This window comes from Lissotriton helveticus, chromosome 8 (assembly GCF_964261635.1).
Source record: "Lissotriton helveticus chromosome 8, aLisHel1.1, whole genome shotgun sequence".
NCBI lineage: Eukaryota > Metazoa > Chordata > Amphibia > Caudata > Salamandridae > Lissotriton > Lissotriton helveticus.
The window spans coordinates 1,683,612,387-1,683,629,504 of NC_136069.1; the positions used below are offsets into that span (position 1 = coordinate 1,683,612,387).

General features: G+C 45.3%; 1 long non-coding RNA gene across 1 annotated transcript in view; it reads left to right on the forward strand.

The window, feature by feature from the left end:
• Nucleotides 1-17,118, forward strand: part of LOC144773623 (uncharacterized) — a 36,029-nt gene that overhangs the window by 128 nt on the left and 18,783 nt on the right. The window contains exon 2 of the long non-coding RNA XR_013600036.1: nucleotides 9,054-9,206. This is a non-coding gene — a long non-coding RNA (uncharacterized LOC144773623). The remainder of the gene's footprint in view (nucleotides 1-9,053; nucleotides 9,207-17,118) is intronic.

A 17,118-nucleotide genomic window follows, 5' to 3' on the forward strand; every position in this document is an offset into this window, starting at 1 on the left:
TCATCGACTCAGGGCAGGGAGTCCGAGCAGGCTATATATATATATATATCCCATTTACCTTTCATGCCATATTTAGGATGATGCATACAGGGTAACTATTCATCATGTGACACTACAGGATTATTTTATTATTTGTGAAATCCAAAACCTCTTCTTATGTTTAAACACACACAATAATTTTCAATACAGTTTTTTAAATGTATAATTTCCTAATCAATTGCAGGCTACATGAATACTTGTTAATCGTTTGTAAGTGAAGAGGTGATCAAACCATAACTTAAAAAGAATGACAAAATATTGAATAGTGTTAAGATGGTATTTATTAATTCCAATCATTCAAAGATGAAAGCAGCCATGGTAAAGATCACCACCTTTTTAGCCTATTGCTAAAAATTCTTGGCACCAAAATGCTCATATGGGGTTTATAGATTGCCTTTAACGTGCATACCCTTCTTGAGTAATAACGTTGTTTTTGATCAGGTACTGTGCTTTGATGAAGTCAGAGCTTGGCTCTTTTATAGTGTTGATAACTATGAAAAGCACATAAAATGCCAGCTATGCTACCCCGTGCCCTTCAGTTAGGATGTTGGCACAATGCAGCTTGCTGGAAACTCCCAGGAAAAGCTGAATTTCCAGAACCAATTTTCCTAATAGTTCAAAATACACAGTCATTTTCAATAAAACTTTTTAAATGTATAATTCCCTTAATTTAGTACTGACCACCCCCTCCCACAGAGCAGGCCACACCCTTGACCCCATCTTCGCAGGAGGGACAAACATCCACTTTAGCCACACCACACAGCCACTCTGGATAGACCACCACTGCGTACACTTCACCTTCAGCACCACCACCACACCCTAATCCCTCCCACGCCCACCACAAATGAACTCGAGCAAGATCGCAAAGGAACACTTCAACACCACCCTACTCCTAGACCCCCCCCTCTGCCTCGACAGACGCCAACTCTGCAGCCAAAGAACTTCACCACTGGATCTCCAGATGCGCAAACAAGCAGGCACCCCTCCGCCACCCCGGCAAACAACAGCCCCTGAAAGCCGCCTGGTTCACCACAAACCTCCAAGAAGCCAGGCACTCCTGCAGACGCCTTGAGAAAATTTGGCGGAACAGAAAAACCACTGAAGACCAGAACAACTACAGGAGTGCCCTGAATGAATACCACCAGCGCATAAGAGCCACCAAGTAAAACTTTGTCAAGAACAAAATCTACACCAACGTAACAAATGCCAAAGAACTCTTCAATGTCATACTGCAGCTCACCAAACCCCCCAGCGAAGCCATGGACGTCACACCATCCCAGGACCTCTGCAACAGATTCAGCTCCTACTTCCACCTGAAAATCAAGTCACTCTACGACAACTTCAGCGAACAGACTCTGGATACCACCCCCGCCCCACCACCGACAACCAGTCGACAATCACCACCTGGAATCCTGCCATCATTGAAGACACGACCATGAAGTACACCCACCCAGGAGCCCCCACTGGCCCCTGCACACTGCACAGCTACCACAGAGCCACCACCGTCATAGCACCCGAACTAGGCCGGACCATTAACACCTCCTTCGAATCCGGCATTTTCCCTAACAACTGGAAGTGGGCAGAAATCAAACCACTCCTCAAGAAGCGCTCGGCTGCCCCTATGGACCTAAAAAACTACCGACCCATCTCTCTCCTCACCTTTGCTGCCAAAGTCACAGAGAGACTCCTAAACACCCATATGACTACCTTCATCAAACAGAACGCCATACTAGACCCTCCTAGTGCGGATTCCGCAGGAACCACAGCACTGAGACCGCCCTCCTTGCCGCCACTGACGACAGCCGCATGCTACTCAACCAGGGCCACGCGGCTGCCCTCATCCTACTAGACATCTCCGCAGCCTTCAACATCGTCTCACATCTCACTCTCGCAGCTAGACTCCATGACACAGGGATACAAGGAACCACCCTCAACTGCATCCGATCCTTTCTCTCCTGCAGAATTCAGAGGGTCAGACTACCATCCTTCCTCTTCAAACCCACAGAGACCAACTGTGGAGTACCCCAAGGATCCTCACTCAGCCCCACACTCTTCAACAGAGTGGGCTCAGCATAGGCTCAGCTTCAGCTCAGCATGGGCTCAGCATTGTATCATGTGCCAACGGCACCCTGCTCATCCTCTCCCTCATGAAGAACCCGAAGACACCAGACTCTGCTTCCAGGAAGGAATGAAGGACGTCGCAGCCTGGATGAACAACAGCTGCTGCAAGCTAAACTCGGATAAGACAGAGGTGCTTGTCCTTGGTCACTCCACCACCACTTGGGACAACACCTGGTGTCCCCCGCCCTCAGGAGCCCAACCACCCCTTCAATGCCATGCACGGAACCTCTGCATCATCCTTGACTCCTCCCTCACCATGACCCGCCAGATCAACTCTGTCGCTTCCACCAGCTTCAACTGCCTTCGCATCCTCACAAGATGATCAAATGGATGCCCCCTGAATGCAGAAATAGGGGTGGGCCGGGGTGGGGGCGATTTTGACAGACAACAACGAGAAGTTAAATAATAAATAATAACATTTTCCTCATCGTCGTCTGTCAAAATTCCCACCTACCTGGCCCCACTGCCTCACCACTCTTACCTGCACTGGCGGCGGCTGGTATTAAACAGGGTACGTTGGTTGGGTAAAGGAGTGTAAATCAAAACAGTATCCATGTGCCAAACGATGGAAGAATGTAGAATGCAGAAAGACCGTCACCCACACACTCGGCAATGCCCCCTACGCCGGAATTAACAGAATTCTCATGCACAAGCTCCAAATCATCCAGAACGCCGCAGCCAGACTCGTCCTCGCAACCCCACGTCACGAACACATGACCCAACACCTATGAGACCTCCCTTGGCTCCCCGTCGAGAAGAGGGAAACCTTCAAATTACTCCCCCACACCTACAAATCTCTCCACAACATCAGACTCAAATACCTTGACGAAAGAGTCTCCTTCAAGTACCCAAAAAGAACCTCCGCTCCGCCTACCTCGCCCTGGCAGAAACACCTCGTATCTGCAGAAACAGAGCAGGTGAAAGAGCCTCCTCCTACATCGCAGCCAAGGCCTGGAAAGAGCTCCCAGTCAACATCAGATGCTCCCCTACCCTGCACATCTTCAGGAAGAACCTCAAGACCTGGTTCTTCGGGCTTTATAAATTCCTGATTGATTGATTGACTGATTGATTGACTGAGTGATTGATTGATTGACTATATGAATACACTTTAATGAGGTAATTAAACAGGTCATTAAACAGTACGTTAAAAAGAATTGCAACGTATTAGATTGTGTTTCTGTGGTGTTAATTAAATCCAAGTATTGAATGGTGAAACCAGCCATGGTAAGAATCCATCCCTTTCTTGCCTTAGGCTAAACTTTCTTGGCCCAGAAGTAATAAAATTCTTTTTGAGCAGCTCCTATGCTTAGAGAAGATCTCAGTTTGGGTCATTTATGGCGTTCAAAGATGTGAAAAGCATAGATAAGTCCAGCTTTGCCAGCCTGTGGCCTTCAGATAGTATGTTCTCAGTCCCTTGAAATCCCGAGAAAAGCTGAAGATGTCTCTCTCCAAAAATACTTGTGCATAGTACCTAAATATCCTTTCCTGTTATTATGACAAGGTGGCACCCTGTAATTATAGATGGGAAATGCAAGAATTAGTATACAAATTCTGTTATACATTTACTTAAATCTGCATCTATTATAATCCACATTAATACATGATAGATGAGCAATTGGTGGACTATCAACCTATAATAAAGTATGCGTAATATAGTAAACGTGCAATTAATACTAAATGAAACACTATTACAAATGAAAAAATATATAGTAAAGGAAATGCAATAGGGCACATAAGCAGAAAAACATAATGCAATCAGTAGTTTGGGATATAATGGTAGGATGGATGTCCTGTCGCTTTTTAAAAAGCTGTGGCCTTTGCAGGTGAGAGCAGTGGGCCGGGGTTTGGGGGCGGTTTTGACAGACAACGAGGAGAAGTTAAATGAATAATAACATTTTCCTCGTCGTCGTCTGTCAAAATTCCCACCTACCTGGCCCCACCGCCTCATCACTCTTACCTGCACTGGCGGGGGCTGGTATTAAACAGGGTACGTTGGTTGGGTAAAGGAGTGTAAATCAAAACAGTATCCCTGTGCCAAACCAGAGAAGATATGGTGGAGTGTGTACCACTTCACATGAAAGTGGGAATAAGGAAAAATAATCCTTTTTTATTTTCAACCCTCATTCACTATAGTAGTGACATGTTTCATTATCGGGTTCCCGCTGACTCCTAAAGGTCATAGTGGGCTCAAACGGATTCCAGGGAGCTCTTTGTATGTGAATAGTCGGGGAGCTAAAGTTGAACATTCCTCATCCACTCCTAAGGTTTCCCTTTATTAGCCGGGTGGATGGGAAAGATTAAAAAAGACTCTGTTCAGGGGCAACTGGGATTTCATAGTCCTATGACTCTTTTGGTGCCAACATGTTCTGCCTACTCTACTGGAAGAATATGATCCGAGGAATGTGTCAGGGTGGGTTTGCTTTGTTAATACTCTCCCATCAACATATTATGTAAAACATTAAAGTAGAAACAGCACTAAAAATTATTAGGCATGCAATCAGAGGTACCTGCACATAAGGAAACAGCACATTTGTAAAATATAAGTATAGAGTCAAATATGGTTGGATCTGGGTACTTCACACATACTACCCTACACTAACAGAAACACATGTTCTGATTCGTTATCTGTAGATACTTCTGATTAGGCAAGTATTGCCTGCCTTCTGCATGCCAAATAATTTTATAATGCATATCTGATTTTATGTTTATTGTTAGTTAAATAAAACCAATGCCCACAGGGGAGAGCGTTCAGATCAAGCCAAAAGGTCTTCTCCACAGAAACTATACCACATCAATATACCTACATTGACAGCTGTTTACCTTTCGTTTAATCGATATCGGTGAAAAAGATACTCATTCTGACAAATAACACAGCCACCATGCACTATATCAACAAGACAAAAGGAACAAGTGCCAGATTCTTGTCAAGGGAAGTCAGTGGCATAACAAAACTTGAAGGGGCTCCCTGAAAAGTACTTGCAGGGGGCTGACAACGCCCTGGATCCAGTTCAGAGCTCTCAGACCAGGGACCTGCCAGTGCGGGTGGGGGCCTCCTGGAGCTCATGGGGTCTCCCACATTGGGGGGCCGCAGGAACCTTTTTTTTGCCGCTGAGGGAAGCACATTAGATATGGACCTGGCCATTAGCGGGAAGCGTCTTCATGGGAGACAGTGAGCACAAATGGATGCTCACTGACGTCATGCCTCAAATCATCTACATAGTGCCCATATTTAGGACCAATACCCTTACAATAGACTGGCCGATTACATTCACCTACGCATTCTTCAATAATACCTATGGTTCCCAAAACCATCATCAAAATGACGCAGTGCAGAAAGAAGATGATGCTTATTGCAGCAGACTGATTGGGGCAATTGTGATATCCAGACCCTCTTTACCTGTCGCTTCAATTTCACAGAAGACTTCCGCTCAAACTGGACCTGCTTTTCAGAATGTCAGGCATGATTCTACATCCTAGTCTGGCTTCTGAATTCCTACAGTAAATACAATTGGATTTTCCAGATGACTACATGATTATACTGAAGGAGATGAAAAAGACCATTTGGTTTCTACTAGTCTGTCTTTAAATTGGAAAGATTCTGTGCATGGTGCCTCCAGATGTGGATAGTCCTGAAAGCCTGGTCAAGTAGAGACGGTATTATCATATATTCTTTAATTAGCTAAATCTGGTCTTCAGCTCTCTTCTACTCAAGGACATGTGACTGCCATCGCTGCTTATAGCAATTGGCCTCTTCACCATGTTAGTGACAAAGGATTGTTTTAGAGGGGCTAAGGAATTGTGCCCTCCCCCCAAGCTAAAGGGGTTGTCTCCTCCTTGGGACCTTAACATTGTCATTTGTGAGCCAAAATAATGCACAAAGCTGCCAGGAAACATAACTCATGGCAAGTTGCTTTTCTAGTGATCATCAAATTGGTCGAAATGTGGGTAAACAAATAACTCTCTGGGGATCATTTACAAAAGGGTTGCGCAGAGAGAGCATAAAATATTGTGACGCTCCGGTGGGGCAGGCTTCATAATCATATCTGATGCGATGAAAAGCCCCCTTGCATTACTTTGCTTGGCCTCATAGATTTGGAGTAAGGCAAGGCAGTCAAATGATGCCTTGCTTTACTCTATGTTAAAGACGCGTTCCATGAGTGTTGTGGTATGTGTTCTAACACAATAGGCAGCAGATTTGGATGTGCTTAGCCAGTCACCTTCCAGAATAAAATCTGGTCAAGAGTATTTAAGATTTCTAGAATGGCGGCCACTAGCCAATTTTTATTCTTTGTATATCACAGATTATATCATATATATATCATATGGATGTATGACGGTACGACGCTGGCTATTACCACGCGTACCGTTACAACGCGTGTTTTACAACGCAAGTCGATACCACGACTTGCGCTGTAGGGTGCGGACTTAGGAATCGTTTAATTTACTATTCCAACACCTGTCCCCGTGGATAGTAGGGAAGCTGTTGGAATAGTAAATGAACTATTCCTTGTCCTTGAGCGCCCTCCAGCGCAAGTCGTGGTTACGACTTGCGTTGTAAGAGACGCGTCGTAATGGTAGCGCGGGGTAACATCCGCGTTTTAAAGGATGTTCCCCATATCACATACTCCAACTTCTATTGCTAAATTCTCCATCACTCGTAATAGGGCTTGTTGGTTTTGTGGTCTTCTTTTTCTATGCCCTCCTACTGCATCATTTTGGAAGAAAGTCTGGTTGCAAATTATATAAATGTTATACTTTGAGGTACAATGTAGTAAATGGCCTATATTTGTTTTTCTTGGTCACCTACATGAGTTCACCATGTCAAGTGTTCATAAGATTGGATGGTTGGACCTTCTGTTAGCTTTTCAGCAAGTTACATTTAAATGGAAATGTACCTCAATATTGCATTTAATAAAAGGCAGAGCTTCCCCAAGATCCTGAGGCATTCTTTTTGTTTCATATGTAATGACGATGGCGTGCATGGCGCGCTGACGTTGTTACATATGAAACTGAAATGAGCCGATCGGCTAGTTTCAGTGATTCGGTGCTCGTGGGACTATCTCAGCTAATTATCGCAAAATGTGAGGTTTGTAGGGAGTTTGAGGTAGGAAAATGTTGGGGGATCCACGCAAGCCTCACATCCCTTGACTGTCCTGGGTGTCTAGTTTTCAGAAATGTCTGGGTTTGGTAGGTTTGCCTAGATGGCAGCCGAATCCGGGACCAAAAACGCAGGTGCCCCCTTGCAAAAATTGGTTGTTTGGTGGAAGATCCTTTTGATGTCTCCACAATACATTTTGGACCCTTTCCTGCCACAGATACTTGGCCTACCCACAGAAGTGAGGTTCATTTCTATGGGCGACCTGGCGGAATGCTGGGTGGTAGGAAGTTTGTGTCAGCCCAGTGATCCCACAACTTTCCCACACAGAGATTTGAGAAAAATCTGATTTTTTTCAGCAAAATTTGAGGTTTTCAGGGGATTCTGGGTAGGAAAACTTTGGGGGATCCACGCAAGCCACACCTCCATGGACCCCCCCCCTGGTGTCTAGTTTTCAGAAGTGTCTAAATACCCATCCACAATGAAGAACCAGTGCAAGACGCAGCTCAGTTTTTGGCTGCGGGTACCTCAGGTTCTTAAGGAACCTACAAGTCCTATCAATCCCCGCAACCAGAAGAGTTCAGGAGATGTAACGGTATATTGCTACCAAAAATCTGCCATACTTACAAGACGTTACAGGTGAAAACGTTGGCACAAATGGATGTTTTTTCCAACCCAATTTCAATATTTTCTTATTTCAATTGTTAGTTTCTACAGAACACCTTGAAAGTTTGACACAAATTACCCGTTGCTGAATTCAGAATTGTGTCTACTTTGCAGAAATGTATAGTTCTATGGGATCCGTTATTGCTTTCGCACCCATCTCTACCACTGACTGGAAAGAGGTTGAAAGCCCAAAAAATAGGAAAAAAACACTATGTCCCTGTAAAATGCCAAAACTATGTTTAACATTTTGGTATCCTGAAAATGTCTGCCTGAATTCCCGAATGCTGGGAAATAGTGATTTTAGCAACACAAACCCTTTGTGAATACATTTTGCAGGGAAAAAACAGATGCTTTCGTCTGTAGCACTTTTTTCTAAAAATTAAAAAAAACATTAATTAGCTGTATTTTGGCGCATTTCTCGATCCCCTCCAGGGTAATCCATAAACCCTGGGTACCTTTAGAATCCACTAGATGTTGGAAGAAAATGACTCAAATTTGGCGTGAATACCTTATGTGGCCAAAACGTTACAGAGGCTTACTCACAAATTTCCCCAAATAGTCTAAAAGGCTTAACACAGGGGGAGGAAAAGGGCGAGCAGCAGAGGGGTTAACAAACTTTTTAGACAAAATAGCTTAGCTAAATATGAATTCTATGCTTTCTGAAAATTGTAAACCTCCATGAACTCCTACTCTCTCTGCTTTGCTTACCTCTATTTTCTTTTGTTACCATTTTCTCTTCTTAAAAGGCATTCTCTTTATTACTTTTAGTTATGTTATTGGTCGTCACTTAATTTTCACTTTTTCCTCCCCCTCTCTTCTTTTCTTCTCTCTCTTCCTCTCTTTCCTGATGAAATTCATACATATTTAAACAGCTTTAGTTTCGTATCCAGGATTTAATATTTTTGTTGGCTTCATTTATATTTTGTTGTATTTATATTCACCTGTATATACATTTATTGTAAATAAAGCTGATTAAACTAATAATAAAGATTTGTTTACTGAAAGGTTCTGACTTGTTGTGGGGTTTCATGACTAGTGGTCATGCAGCAACAGTGTAATATGTTTCATAATGATTCTATCCTCCACTGCTTGCTGTATTTTGGGACCAATTAATATGTGTTCTTTCCTACAGTGAATCTGAAGTGCATCGGGGCTAAGGAGCCAACCTCCAAAAATGAAGACCACGTGTATTCCAGTCAGCAGATGAACCCTGGCTCCAATGTAGAACCGTTCCCAGTGCCGGATGAACTGGAGCCATGAAAGGAGGGTTTAACCTGACAATAAGGTACATCTCCTCCAAGCACAGAGATGAACTCCCAGGACTGATGTTTCTTCTATCAAATCACTGTTCACCCATATTGCTTGCTTGATACTAAGTACTTGTTCCCATATGTATGTAAGATTCCATAAACACAGCTTGTGTATTTGATACTAATATACTTCACAATAAGTGTCAGAGCAAGGATTTTCATAGAACCAGGACAAATGATGTTTTGTTGTTTTGGTGCTCCTCCTGCCATAGCAGCAAGACGACTTTGAGACCCTTTGTCGTAATCCTGCACCCTTTTGTGGTTTCTTATGGTGGTGTAGTAAAGTGGCTCTTTGTGGTGACTTTAACTTTAATCAAGCCTCAGTCGTGATCAAAGTCCGGTGGCGTTGAATTATTCAATACATGTATTGTTTTTGTAAAACAAACCACTGGAAAACTACAGAAAGAGGGCACAGATGAATTTTTTACTGAGCTACTGTTCCCAGTCCAGTAGTATTCAAGTGAGTATTAGAATGGAGCACTGGCCTGATCAGTGTTGAACTCTGTCAGTATTTGTACTTGAAGTTTGTATAGTGGATATATGACCTCTCGAGAGGCATCCAGGTACTTGGACACAAAGTTGTGAGGCATCAGGAACAAGAAAGGCACGAAATTAAAAAGGCCATGGTTGTAGTTGAATTGCTGAATATCCTCTAGTTGAAGACGGAACAGGTATGTTTTTAATTGTCTTTTGAAAATGAAAGTGGTATGATTGTGATCTTAAATGTTACAGCATCTTGTTCCATGCTGTTGGAACTCACCCTTTTTACAGGGTTATCCCCAAATGTTTTGCCTTCCTCTGCTTATTTTTCTTTTTTTTAGTTTTAGGACTCTGGGTACTTTACCGATGCTAACCAGTGCTAAAGTGCATATGTCCTCTGCTTAAATAGTATTGGTGATTGGTTTTTCCATGATTGCCTTATATGATTTACTAGTAAGTCCCTAGTAAAGTGCACCAGGTGTGCCCCGGGCCTGTAAATCAAATGCTACTAGTAGGCCTACAGCACAGGTTGTGCCACCCACATGAGTATCCCTGCAAACATGTCTAAGAACTGTCATTGCTGTATCTGTGAGTGCAGATTTTAACTGCCATGCAAACCTGGCAAGTGCTCCCACTTGCCAGGCCCAAATCTTCTCTTTTAATACATGTAAAGCACCCCAAGGTAGCCTCATGGCCATGGTGCAGTGTATTTAAAGGGTAGGGCATTTACTGGTGTGTTTTATATGTCCTGATAGTGAAATACTGCTAATTCTTTTTTCAGTATTGCAAGGACTGTATCGCCCATAGGTTATCATTGGAGCAGCCTTGTAATCTCTTACAAGTGTAACTTCCATATGTGAAGCGATAGAGATTTGGAGTTTGGGGTCCATGAACTGACAATTCAAAAATACATCTTTTAGTGAAGTTGGTTTTCACATTGCATGTTTAAAAATGCCTCTTTTAGAAGTGCAAATCACAAAAGGGTTTGGCCCTTAACGCCTCCGACGCTCGTGACGAGCTCAGCTCGTCATGAGCCACGGTTCTCGTGTGCTCATGACGAGCTGAGCTCGTCATGACTGTTAGAACGCTCAGGTGCGGGGCTAATTACCCTGCTGTGCTGGGCATTCTAACGAACGGGTGTGGTCATGACGTGCTCAGCTGGTCATGAGCACACGAGAAACGCGGCTCATGACGAGCTCAGCTCGTCATGACCACCGGGGCGCTGTGCGCGCCCCCCTGCCCCCAGCACAACGGGGGAATCGGCCCCGCAGCCAAGGGGTTCATCAGTAAGGCTAGGCCACTAAACTAGGAACCAACAGAAGAAGTGCCAATACTGAAGATCATTCATTCATCCTTCATTCAAAGATCAAACAACCTAATCATTCTGATCTGAAAATGTATTTTTATTTTCTTTGCTTTTAATTAATTTTGTTTGTTTTGGATTGTTTTTTTAAAGGAACCAATTTTTTAATTTTACAACATACACCATTTTTTTTTAGAAGTTTGAAGATACACTAAGAGCACAACCAGACAAATAAAAACAATAAATTTAATGATACAATATATTGGCAATATACAAACATATCACATTACGATACATTAACATAGACCACATATGTAGCTCTGGTTCTGCACAGGTTCTTTGACCCACAATCACATAAACAACCAATACCTCTGAGCAGTATCTAACTTATTTATGTTTAACTAGTTTTAGAGGTAGTGACCAAATGGTGACCCTACTTTGCTCAGTCATTTGTAATGAACAAAAAAGGAACAAAGATGGTATGTGAGCACGAGTGCTATTACATCCACATGAACCTCTGTTTGGTCAAAAAGAACTGTCAACGTGTTTCGAACTCACTTGGATCTCTTGACAGATTCTCCTCAGGACACAGAACACATCCAAGATGGCCGTCTCTGGGGCAGCTGGGACATGTATATCCTACGCTCAGGACTGCAAAGAAAGGGAAAATAAATGTTTATTGGCAGGGTTAGCGAGACCTTAGGAACAGTGTATGTCATTGGGCCAATAAAGCACATCCCTGCAATGGACACATGAATGCATTCCCCTACACACCTCCTTATGTGTACCTCGAGCTCCCAGGGCGACGCAACCACAAGCGCACTCGGGTACCAGATGAATCTTACCACAAGGAGACAGGCTGGAGACCAGGAGAGCGGGCAAGAGGAGCTCTGCTGGGTTGGGGTGGGCCCTAGAATGCGCACTCCTGCGCTGCTGACAGACTGGCAGCAGGCAACTGCAGGGAAGGAGTAACCAGCTGCCAAACCTGTTTTCCAGGGGCCTGTATGCCCCTTTATAAACACCCCTCTAGGTGGGGTAGGGAGCTATGGATGCCAAGAAAGTAGACTTCCATTTTGGAAGTGAACAGAATAGTTCATCCTGGGATACCCAAAAGCCAAGAAGGAACCACATCCTACCTGTAGGGCACTTGCAGAGCATACAAAGGCACCCATGGTACCTTGAACTCAGATCGTGCCTTGACTGGAAGAAAGACTACCCTGGTGCACCAAGTTTCCAGAGAAGGGAGGCTGCACCGACGAAGACTGCATCTGCTGCACCTGATGCCTAGCAAAGGAGAAGGAATTGTGCCTGCTGTGTCCTGCTCGTGGAAAATTGTTTCTCAAGCCCAGCCAAAGTAAGAGACTCCAAGGGTCAGTTTGTTGACCTTTTATTCACAGTACAGGACAACAACAGCTCAAGAGTCCTACAAGGGTGAGTTAGTGACCTAAATCTGCGGATCACTACTCCTTGTCGCCATGCAGCACCAGAGACCAGGACCTGGCACTCAAAAGTTTGCTAATAAACCTGCTGGACCCGGGAGAATCTTTGCAGTGCAGCTTGATCATCTAGAAGGCAATTTACAGCCCCAGGAAGGATTCTGCAGTGAACAAGACACCGGATGACTGGTAGTCCAGTGCCGACTGGACGTTTGGCAGACTTAAGAGGAATTTGAGGGACATTTACCCCAGTCGTAGTTGCATCTACAGCATTCTTGATCTACTTCCACATCCTGTATCCCTCGTATCAAGACCACCTCCATAGGTGTCTATGACAAGGAGTTAAAAGTGCCTAAAACTGATTGAACAGTGCTTCTACCTTGGCTGTAACTATTTTTGATGGCCTTGTTGGTCCCCCTGACTGGCAACCTGGCAGAGTCGTTCTGCCATAGTAACTCTAACCGGCTGCTATACAAATTGCCAAAGTTCTTGTTCAAAACGTTTATAAATGTCAAATATGTTGAATTTGCCAATGCTTGTTTGCGATTGAATAAAAAGTGCATACTTTTATTTGCTCTGCCTTGTAAAATTTGTTTCTATGGAACTCTCTGGTAGATCTTTTTTGTTTAGGTGTCTAAAAATCCATTAAAAAATCTGATTTCATTTTATAAATTGGTGTCAGAATTCTTGAGTGTCTCAATTATTTCATCTTCAATTGTTGTGGTGCAGTTTAAATAGTTTACACTAGTTCATTGCAGTCCACAGCCACCGCTATCCAGGGTTGAGGCCAGGGTTTAAAAAACAAAATCTACTGATCCATAAGAGGTTCTTTAGTTTATTACACTGTGCGGTCACACAACTACACCATGTAATACAGCATTTTCACTGTAGTGGGACCTGATGTCCCCGTGAGCCCGGCATCAGGAAAATATCTCCAACCTGGGGCAGATCTCAAAGGGAACTGCTAACGACCTGCAGTGGCGGGTGAGAGACCCTGATTAGGTCAGCAGCAGACCCCCCTCCCTCCCCTATCCAGAGCTGACTGTAGTGACAGGCGCGTCACTCATGGGCTTGGGCTGTCATCTGGGAGAGGTGGAGATCCGAGGGCTTTAGTCTCCGGCGAAATCTCAGCTCCATGTCATTTTATTGGAGCTGCAGGCGATTTGACTGGCATTGAAAGCCTTTCTTCCTTTGATCCCAGAAAAGCTGGTGCAGGTGTTCACAGACAACTCTATAGCCATGTCATGGCTGATGGTCAGGGTATTTACCTGATTGTTCAACATTTAGCAGGCATTCTAAATACTTGAGCCAGTAAATTCAGCCATCGAAGTCTAGCAGATTACAAATGGACATCCGTCCAGAGGTGGTGCAAGGTTTCTTCCAAGCCAGGGAAGAACCTTGGTTAGATCTGTTTACCACTGGCGAGAAAGTAAAAGTCAGCAATTCTACACGCATACATTGCCAGAGCTTTTCTCACTCAGAGACAATTTTCATCATGAGTGGCGCTCAGACCTCCTGTACATCTTTCTTCCTAAACCACTCCTGCAGCAGCAAGACCAATGAGGAGCCAGTGCCTAGTCGCTCGCACAAATATCAGGGGTGGATGGGTGTTTGATGCACTTGACAAGGACTGGCGTGATGGAGCTGCCAGCCATGTGGTGAATCTGGACGACATTTGGTGATGGCTTGCCGTGATGGTTGCAGGCCTTCATTCTTGAGTCGATCACCGGAAGTGGGGGTGGCCAGGAACTTCCATTTCATTTGGTGAGGCATCTGCATCCTTGCGCTTGGATTTCCTGGGTTACTGAGCTGTTGTGACAGTGGCATGGTGAACACGCTGAGAAGCATGAGGCAGAGACTCTGTGCATGCTTGTGGCTTACTCTCTGTCTCCCACTGGGTGGTTGCCAAGCCGTTCTCATGTTGTGTCACTTAGTCGGCCTTCTGTTTGTGTGTCTGGATGCGCTGCCTCCGCAGCTCAAGTTTTATTCAGCTTCAGGCCCGGATTCCCACTACTTTCCCTCCTGAACTTGTTCGGTCGTCAGCTTCCTGGTGTAGACCTGCTGGTCACACTTCCATATCTCCTGCTAGTTGCGGCGCCATTCTTCTCCCATGGCATCTGCAGTCGCGATTAGGGATGCCATCTGACTCAAACTGCCAACTCTCAGGAACTGACAGTCGCACTTGGAAGCGTAGGGAGAGAGACGCGTGAGCTTTGTCCCCAGGAATGTTGCTCTGCCTGAGTTGTGTATGCAGGTGTACGCTTTGCTTGTAGTGATACAAGTCCTTGTACTTCTACCCTTGTTATTCTCTCCAGCGCACGTGTGTTTGTCCGGTTCTTCATAGTGACGGGATGGTCATTTTTCTTTTCAGTTCTTCCTTTGGGTGCAATGGCATGCACCATCTTCCAAACAGGAAAAACAGGGCCTAGCAACATTCAATGGTCTCTGGACCACGCAGACAAGAATTCAGTCGCTTTTCTCTCTTATCCCTCCTGGTTGCTGGGTGGCATCCAGCCACTTGTCTCATGTGTTCCCTCTTCAGGGATCTTCTTGAAGCTCCTACTCCGGTGTTCCCTCTTCTGGGAATGGTTTCCACGTGCAGAAGGGAGATGCGGTGGTGGCTTGCCACTTGGAGTGTGCGGCTCTCCTCTTGTATGAATTGGGCCACTGGCGACTTTATCTTGAGGCAGTGTGGGGGAGGACACTCTTCTCCTCTTTCATGATGTGGCGTTGTGCTGCATTCTCTTCTCTGTGTTGTGGTGGTGACATCTTGCCACTTGAGGACTTGTGGCTCTCCTCCTGCCTGTACTGGGCCAGCGTACGATGTAGTCTTATGGCAGTTTTGGCGCACTCCCTGGATTGTCTCTGGCACACTGCGGGAGGTGCTGGTGCAGTGGAGGTGTAGAGCCTCTCCCTTCTGCATTAAGGCCAACCTAGGCTTTACTCGCCTCTTTTCTCTGGGGAGCACTGGGCATGTGCAGTGTCTGTTTTGCGGGCACCTGGTGGGCAACCAGGCACTAACTGTAACTTGTTTTGTTTCTGTGAGGGTGCCCCATCTCTTCTCACTTGCAGTAGTGGCAGAGGCCCACTCTCCGGCATTCCCAGCCATTTGTCTCTGAGGGTGCGCCTCGCTAGGCCATGTGTCAGTCTATCTCTTGTGCGAGCGCAGTAAGGCTTGAGCAGGCAGTCTTTCTTCTAGGGGCACACCTTACTCTTGGACCTGACAACTGTTTGAATGCTCCTGCAGCATGTGATGGTGGCAGGAGAACACTGGTGGGTATGTGGCATTCAGTGTGTTGCTGGTTGATTGGTGGGGCCTTGCAGTGCTGATATCTTCTCCTTGGGGATCAGAAAGGAGCTGCCTTTGGTTTCACTGTCTCGGTTTCCACAGAACTTATGGCAGCATTCTTGGCTGGGGTAGTGTTTTCTTTAATGCTGCAATGGATGTCACCACAGCTATTGTTGGGTGGCAGGACGGCTTTTTTTCTGGACAAGTACCTGTGCTCTGGCAGCAGTCTTTCATGTCTGGTGCGGTTTGGCTCATTGGCCACCAGTTGATGCTGCATCTGCTGGTGCCACGGCAGCTTCCCTGAAACTCCGGGCCTCAGGAGAAGCCAGTGCGGGGTTGTGATGTAGAAACTGCTCATCCATGTATTTAAAATATTATTTTTTTTGGTCTCGCCAAGGCACCTTCGAGATATGCTGTATTCAGGATCTGTTCAATAAGCTACACCCATGTTCCGCCCATCTTTACAATTGGCTCATCTTCCTGTCCTTTGTAAATGATGGTTTTTGATTTGTCAATAAGCTTAGTAGTCACCCCTTAGTACCTCCCTGTCTCCTGTTGTTATCTCCCATAAGGACTGCCCCTCTTATTTGTGTCCTTACTCCATAGCTTCCATTAGCAGTTCCAGAGAACTATTTACTTAACCCCTTCGACGCGCATGACAAAGTCAGCTCGTCATGGGCGTTACCTGTGCTACGCGCATGACGAGGTGACTTTGTCACGTAACGCGCGATTTTCAAAATCGCAGCGCGCAGCAGGAAAACCGCTAGCGCGTATGCGGTTAAGTAAACAGCACTTCGGGGACCAATGGCGGCCATTTCTTGGTTTTTATGCACTTCGACCACTGATCTAGGCACGCCTACATTCTAATTAATTACACGGATATGTACAATGTTTAAAAAAAGTGAAGTTACTTCTGTGGATCTCCGCTCATCCAATCACTGGCCCGTTTCAGAGGATTGAAGGAAGTTGTCACCTTTGCAGGACCTCAGTTGTCCTGTCCAGATCCATTGATTGCTCACCCAAGCTTTGAAAGCCAGGAGACCCGCAAAAGGCAGAGCCTGGGGGCCATCCCTGCCCCAAGGGTGGTGAGGGGCTGGAATTGTGGTTGTTAAACTGACCCCTCCCTGTGTACTGTGTACTGTGGTGCTGTGTCTAACTGCACAAGTCATCCTTCGCTTACCATTAGTGCACCAGGAGCAGTGGCACCACAGCCCCGCTCAACCCTGATAGTTGTATTATAATAACTTTGACCAGCATGCGGGGCGGGGGAGGCGCAGTTGCTTCCTTTGGCAAGGGCTCATCCCACTGCTGACACTAGGGCTGTTTTCATGTTATATCAGCCTTTTTCAGTTGACTATACTTGTTGTCCCTCTGGTAGA